Source organism: Ambystoma mexicanum, chromosome 9, assembly GCF_040938575.1.
Source record: "Ambystoma mexicanum isolate Mex_15411 chromosome 9, UKY_AmexF1_1, whole genome shotgun sequence".
NCBI lineage: Eukaryota > Metazoa > Chordata > Amphibia > Caudata > Ambystomatidae > Ambystoma > Ambystoma mexicanum.
This window is the reverse complement of record NC_090931.1, coordinates 907032987-907040962: the sequence shown is the minus strand read 5'-3', so window position 1 is coordinate 907040962 and position 7976 is coordinate 907032987.

The following is a 7976-nucleotide window of genomic DNA, read 5'->3' as shown; positions in this document are numbered from 1 at the left end:
GCAATCTAGGATTCCTGGGTGGCGTTCCCACCGTCTACATGTGGGGAAAAAAAGGGGCCAAATTTGGCCGAGATATCTCATGTAACAAAAAAGTTACAAGGCATTGAATGGCGACATACCAAAATCACCAAAAAAGGCCTTGGCACTGGGGGAAAAACACATGGCACTTAAAGGGTTAAAGAACGCCTTCTTTTTGATACCATTGCACCTGACGCACAGTACCTCACTGCCTTTACAAATGGCGGGAAATGCTACGAATACACTCGTTTGACGCATGGGTATTTGCGAAAGCCCAAGCAACGCCAACCTAGGTAACATCCAAGTACCCAGCACAGTCATTCAGTACGTAGACGATTTGCTTGTGTGCAGTGACAACTACCAAAACTGCCGAAGGGACTCCATTAGTCTCCTACAACTATTGACCCATAAGGGGTACAAGGTTGACAAGGCCAAACTCCAATATTGCCAACTGGAAGTACTGTACTTGGGGCAGTTGATATCAGCGAACAGCAAGAGAATAATTCCAGACAGAGCGGCATCCGTGCACACCAGGCACAACCCTGTTACAGTAAAAGGCATGCAAAAATTCCTAGGGCTGTGCAATTACTGCAGAGCATAGATCCTAGACTATGCAGAGTACACAAGGCCCTCCTGCAGGGTCTCAAGGAAGCACAGAAAGGCAATTCACAAACTGGAATGGACAGCATCCATGGTCCAAAATTTCAATGATTTGAAAGAAGTAATTTCCATAGCCCAGTTCTCGCCACCCCAGACTACACACAAGAATAATACATATTTCTGCATTCAAACGGATCACTTATGACAGCCATACTGACACAGAAAACTACAATGGGCCACAAGCCATTGGCTTACTATAGTGGTACGCTTTATTCAGTTATGCAAGGGCAGTTTGCATGCGAACAAGCACTTGCTGCCTTCGCCATTGAAAAAAACATTGTACGTGGAGCATTCAGTATTGGCCATCTTAGAAAGATCGAAGTCTACCCTAACCACACAGAGAGCATCGGCATACGAGATTATATTCTCAAGCCCAAACATTCATGTGGTGCGGTGCAAAACAGTAAATCCTGCTGCTTTCCTAACAGAAGCGTGTACAAGCAAAGACTGGCAACGATATGACTGTGCTACATATGATGGGGAAGAGGATGACATTCCCAAAGAAAAAGATAGCCCATTAGAGGAAGGGGAAGTAGTCTTTGTTGATGGTTGAGCGACAATTGACCAAGACACAGGACGAAGGCATAGGGGTGCAGCAGCAGTTGTGCTCCTCGAGGGAGGAGACTATGAGACACTAGATAAATGTTAAAGGTATTTGTACCGTGCACCGTCACCAACGGAATTGGTCCCCAGGCGCTCTGGCGGATCTGTAAATGATAAGATGGGATGGGTTAGTAAGGTGAAGAGGGAGTAGGATAGTGAGAGGAGTGGTGTTCTGTTGGCAGATTCAACTCGGTATACACCGGTTGCTGAGCTTTGGTGCGGGTATTGGATCGGTGTCAGTCCGCATGTGCTGTTGCTCTGGCATATGTGTTGTTGCATTGTTGTGAAGTGAGTGCGACTTGTTGTGCGAGAGATGGTTGTGTGAGTTTTTTGAGTGAGATAAGTATGCAGAGTTTGAGCTTATATTGGTTAGTGGGTTACCTTTAGCATGCTAATTAACATTCACAGTTTGTCTAAGTGGGGCACTAGTTGACCTTCACAATCCTATCTAGATGCGGTGCAGGTTAATGTTTAGAATTCTATCTAGGTGTGGGCATGCTAACATTCACAATCCTATCTAGATGCGGTGCAGGTTAATGTTTAGAATTCTATCTAGGTGTGGCACATGCTAACATTCAAGTTTCATCTAGGCGCGGGCATGCTATCCTTCAATCAAAATCCTGTCTGGATGCTGCGCCTGCTAATGTTCACAATTCTATGTGAGTGTGGACATGCTAATATTCACAATTCTATCCAAGTGTGGACATGCTAACATTCAAAGTCCCATCTGGATGCGACGCAGGCTAATATTCACAATTCTATCAGAGTGTGGACATGCTAATATTCACAATTCTATCCAAGTGTGGGCATGTTAATATTCACAATTCTATCCGAGTGTGGACATGCTAATAATCACAATTCTGGACATGCTAATAATCACAATTCTATCCAAGTGTGTGCATGCTAATATTCACAATTCTATCCGAGTGTGGACATGCTAATATTCACAATTCTATCCAAGTGTGGGCATGCTAAGTTTCACAATTCTATCTGAGTGTGGACATGCTAATATTCACAATTCTATCCAGGCGTGGGCATGCTAATATTCACAATTCTATCTGAGTGTGGACATGCTAATATTCACAATTCTATCCAAGTGTGGGCATGCTAATATTCACAATTCTATCCGAGTGTGGGCATGCTAATATTCCCAATTCTATCCAAGTGTGGGCATGCTAATATTCACAATTCTATCTGAGTGTGGGCATGCTAATATTCACAATTCTGAGTGTGGACATGCTAATATTCACAATTCTATCCGAGTGTGGACATGCTAAAAATCACAATTCTGGACATGCTAATAATCACAATTCTATCCAAGTGTGGGCATGCTAATATTGTGGCAGTCTTTGTTGTTGGGAGGTAAGATACAGTGGCAGGTTTTTTTTTGGAGTAAAGTAATTGCTCTACTCCCCACCCATGCCACACTTAGTTTTTTTGTTGGTGTCTGTTGACTACTGGCTTCCCCTGCGGACACCTGCAGACACATCTTGGAGCCGCCAATGTCAGAGCCGCCCTTGGCCTTGGATGAAGAGATTACACATGCCCTCTTCAGCACAAGCGGTAGAGCTTGAGGCGCTACATGCATCACAAGGATGCCATGTGTTCTCCTGCTCTATGGGCGAGATCCCGTCAGACCTGAAACGAGCCTTAGTTATTCCGCTGCTCAAAAACTCTTCCTCCCTTTTTTAATGAAGCTGCTGGAGTCTCTGGTGGCTGCCCTACTGGGGAGGTTCTGGGAAGACACTTTATATGCTTTTCAGTCAGGGTTCAGGCCATGTCGAAGCACTAAAACTGTTTTGTCATCTGTGTTGGATGATTTGACACTTATCTCTGATCACGGTGGAGTGGCAGCATTGATTATCCTAGATCTGTCGGTTGCTTTTGACACAGCCGACCACTCCATCCTGCTGAGTCGACATTCTGCTGCTGGGATTTCTGGCCTGGTTCTATCCTGGTTTCATTCTTTTCTTTCTAATCACTCTCAGTCTGTTTCTCTTCAGTCTTTCTTTTCTGCTCCATCTTTGCTGGTTTCCGGTGTCCTACAGGTTGTCTATCCTCTCCCGCACCTTGTTCAGTATTTACATTCAGCCTTCTGTTGCTCTCACCCGCTCCTTGGGTTTCAGATGCTCTTACGCTGATGATACACAGATCATAGTCCGTCTGGATCCGCTCCACCCTTCCCGTGCTTAGGGACTGTCTGCTGGATGGGCGACAATTGACTGAAATTGAACGGTGACAAGTCTGAGGTTATGGTGGTGGGCCCTGCTTCTGCTACTTCCTTCTGGACTCCTCCTTTTTGTCCTTCTTCTAATAGCCCTGTTCCTGTAGCGGTTGCTAGAAATCTTGGTGTTACATTTTCCACGTCCCTTTCTATGGCCACTCAAATCAGTTCAGTGCATCAGGCTAGCCATTTTAAGTTGAAGATTCTAAGAAAGGTGCTGCAGTTTATCCCTCAACATCTTCGTGCGCCGGTTGTTGCAGCTTTAGTTCTTAGTCGTATTGACTACTGCAACTCCTTGTACGCGGCTTTTTTTTTCTTTGTTACAACACCTGCAGATTCTGACAAATTCTGCTGCTTGCCTAGCCACCGATACCCCATTTAGGGATCATATCTCTCCAAATCCTTTGTGATCTTCATTGGCTCCCAGTGGCCAAGCGGGTGAATTTTAAATCCCTGTGTCTTGTTCACAGGGCCTTCCATGCTGTGGGACCTGAATACCTGCAGCATAAGTTTCACCCTTATGTACCCTGCCATTCTCTGAGCTCTGGGGACAGATTTCTTATTTCTGTGCCTCGATTTCGATTTGGCCGAATTGGTGATTGCTCCTTTTCTGTGATGACTGCCACACTACGGAATGCTCTGCCTATTATACTGCGGTCCACTGTGGCTCATCTGCAGTTCAAAACTTTATTAAAAGCCTTGCTTTTCTGATAGCCTGTGCTGTGCCAATGTTGGTGTTCTGAAATTCTTGTAGCGCCAGGTTGCCTTTTGGTGTTAGTTGCGCTGTACCTCTGGTACGAATTGGATAACATAACACGTGACCATTTATTCTGACATTGCATACATCACTACAACAGTGCATGCCGGGTTGTCATGATGAAAAGAAGAGAGTTCTGCAGAGCAGACGGTTCCCCAGTACAACACGCCGTACTACTAGATACAATGATCTTCTCACTGTCACAACCATCTGTGGTAGCGGTCGTTAAATGTGCCACCCACACCGGTAATACTGTGGACATTTCATTAGGGAACGTTGCAGCAGACGCTGCAGCAGCTAAAATGGTGTCCTAGCTTCCTGTTCCAGTAATTTCAGAATACGTCATAAATACACCATCATATGATCAACAAAACACACCATACACAGCGCTACCCATTACACAGTTCATCGAGCTGCAGGGTAAGGTGCCGAACAAAGAAAAATAACTATGGTGAAAGAGGGTGTAAAGAGTCCCATACTGACCTAATATGGCAACAAGAATGCACTGGTTATGCCTATGGAGCTCTTAGCAGTTGCATTTAATCAACTACACTGATCATCCCACAGCTCCAAACAGCACATTGCAGCAGACATATAATAAGATTAGTTTGTACCAAACATTCATAAGCATCTCACAAACCTGATCACACACTTCACCACCTGCCAAACTTTCAGCACTGGCAAGACGCTCCGGACAATATGAGGCACTCTACCTCACCCCATTGGGCCATTCTGTGAGCTACACATAGAGTATGCAGACATGGGGGAAAGATGCAATAGTTCCCGATATGTATTAGTTGTAGTAGGAACAAGTTACTTACCTGTAACTGTTGTTCTCCAGCATGGGTCTGGCATGGCTTCACATGCTCATGAATATTCCCCGTCGTCAGGCCGGGAATACTCGGTATAGAAAAAATCAGTATCAGTTTTGTTTCTGATCTGTCTTTCTCAGTAGTAACCAATCACTGGTCTCTGGGTCATACTGCCCCCAGCCAATGACTGCCCTCTCCCTAAGCCCCGCCCCTGTCAGCCATCCTCAGATTTGGTAGCACGTGAAGTGGCAGTATGACCAAGTGAAGAGCCGCAGAGCGGTAGGCGGGAGGGTTCTCATGTGAATCCATGCAAGACCCATGCTGGAGAACAACAGTTACAAGTAAGTAACTTGTTCCTTCTCCAGCATGGGGTCTGGCATGGATTCACATGCTCATGAATATAAGAATACATAGCAGTATACACATGCACAACCACGGAAGGTGGCAAAAGGCTCAATATCAAGCAATACAACAACTCAACATTAAGCAACTCTTACCTCCTCATCAGGCTCACCTTAGGCGAACAGGTTGCGCAGCACTGCCTGGCCGACTCTGGACTCCGCCCTGGAATCCCGGTCCACGCAGTAGAATCTCGTGAAGGTGTGCGTCGACCTCCACGTAGCAGCCCTGCAGATGTCGAGCAGGGGCACACCAGACAGGAACGCCGTAGTAGCAGCGATCGCTCTGGTCGAATGGGCCCTCGGACGGCCTGGCAACGGTCGGTTTGACAACCGTTGACAGTGCATGATGCAGCCGAAGAGCCATCTGGAAATGGAAGTCTTCGAGAGAGCCTTCCCTTGATTCACAGGTCCAAAGTTCACAAACAGCTGTGATGTCTTCCGAAAACTCTTTGTGCGGTCCACGTAGAACATCAGCGCTCTAGCTACATCCAGCGAGTGCAGAGTCCTCTCAGCCGGCGACGAAGGCGACGGGAAGAAAACTGGCAACACCAAGGGCTCGTTGAGGTGGAAATCAGATGGCACCTTGGGCATGAAGGAGGGGTGCGTCCTCAGCACCACCCTTGTGTCGTGAAAAGTCAAGTATGGAGGCTTGCAAGACAGGGCTTGGATCTCTCCCACTCGTCGTGCAGAGGTGATGGCCACGAGGAATGCTGTCTTCCACGACAGAAACTTCAACGGCACTGAATGCATAGGCTCGAATGGGGCCCCCATGAGCCTAGTCAGCACCACGTTGAGCTCCCACGCCGGGGCAGAGGCCTTCACCGGCGGGAATGATCGGAACAGTCCTTTCATAAATTCCTTCACCAGTCGATGAGACCACAAAGACGCCCGTCCTGTAGTTCTGGTGTAACGTGAGATGGCAGCCAGATGTACCTTGATGGAAGCGTGAGATAGGCCAGCCTTGGCCAAGGACAATAGGTACGGCAATACTTGAGGGGCCGTAATCCGCAGAGGGTTAATCTTCTGTGCACGGCACCAGACAGAGAACCTCTTCCATTTGTGTCCGTAGCACTTGAGAGTTGAGGATGCCCTGGCCTTCGCGAGAACCTCTCTGCAGTCGGCCGGGATGTCGTATCCTCCAAACTCTAGTGCTGCAGGAGCCAGGCCTGCAAGTTCAGCGACTCTGGTTCGTGATGAAGAATGGCGCCTCCTTCTCTGGAGAGAAGATCCGCGTCCGTCGGCAGCTTGACTGGTGTGGACGCTGACAAGTCCAGAAGGTCCGGGAACCAGATCTGCCTCGGCCACGCCGGTGCGACGAGGATCATCCTGCACCGGGACCTCTTGAGCTGGTTGACGAGCTGGAGTAGCAACGCCAACGGCGGGAATGCATAAAGGAACAGGCCGTCCCAGGGGAACGAGAAAGCATCGCCCATGCTCCTCGGTTGGGGAAACCTGCTGGCGAACCTCCGGCACTTGGAGTTCGCCGCCGCCGCGAAGAGATCGATCTGGGGTTCGCCCCATCGTCTGAAGAGTCGGTCCACTTGATCCTGGCGCAGTTCCCACTCGTGGCACGAGCGCAGCTCTCTGCTGAGTGAGTCGGCGATGGTGGTTTTATCCCTGCCAGATGAAAGGGTACCAGAAACATCCCTTGGGCGACGGCTCAATGCCACAGATCCTGGGCTTCCTTGGATAGGGCAGGGGATCTGGTTCCGCCCTGCTTCCGAATGTAAAACATTGTGGTGGTGTTGTCGGTGAAGATCCTCACCACCTTGCCCTTGAGGGACGGAAGGAAGGACCTGAGGGCCCAGAACACTGCACGGAGCTCCAAGATGTTGATGTGGAGAGTCTTCTCCTCCGGGAACCAAAGGCCTCTCACGTGGAGGCCCCCGGTGTGCGCTCCCCAACCTTCCAGGGAGGCATCCGTCGTCACCGTCACCTGGTGGGCCGGGGCTAGGAAACCTGTTCCCGCCGTCAGATGAGAGCGGACACCCCACCATCGTTTCGCCTGACGGAACGCTTCGTCGAGCGGGATCCTGTCCTCGAAGCTGCCCGTCGTCTGGATCCAGTGGGCGTCGAGGAATTATTGCAAGGGCCGCATCCGAAGTCTGCAGTGGCGCACCAGATAAATGCAGGAGGACATCATTCCGAGGAGGGACTTGATAGACCTCACTCTGGCCACGTCCGTGGCCAGCAGACGTTGCACCTTTCCTAGGATGGTCCTTATCCTTTCCTCCGACGGTGAGGCCCGCCGCGCCACTGTGGCGAGCTGTGCTCCCAGAAACGGGGCGACTTGCGACGGGACCAGGTGGGATTTTGGAAAGCTGATGGAGAACCCCAGGTCAGTGAGCAGCTGGACGGTCTTCGCAGTGTGTTCCACGGTGAGCTCCCTTGTCCTTGCCCGTATGAGCCAGTCGTCCAGGTAGGGGTAGACGTGGATGCCCTGCAGGCGCAGCCACGCCGCCACCGGTGCTAGGCACTTGGTGAACACCCTGGGCGCCGAT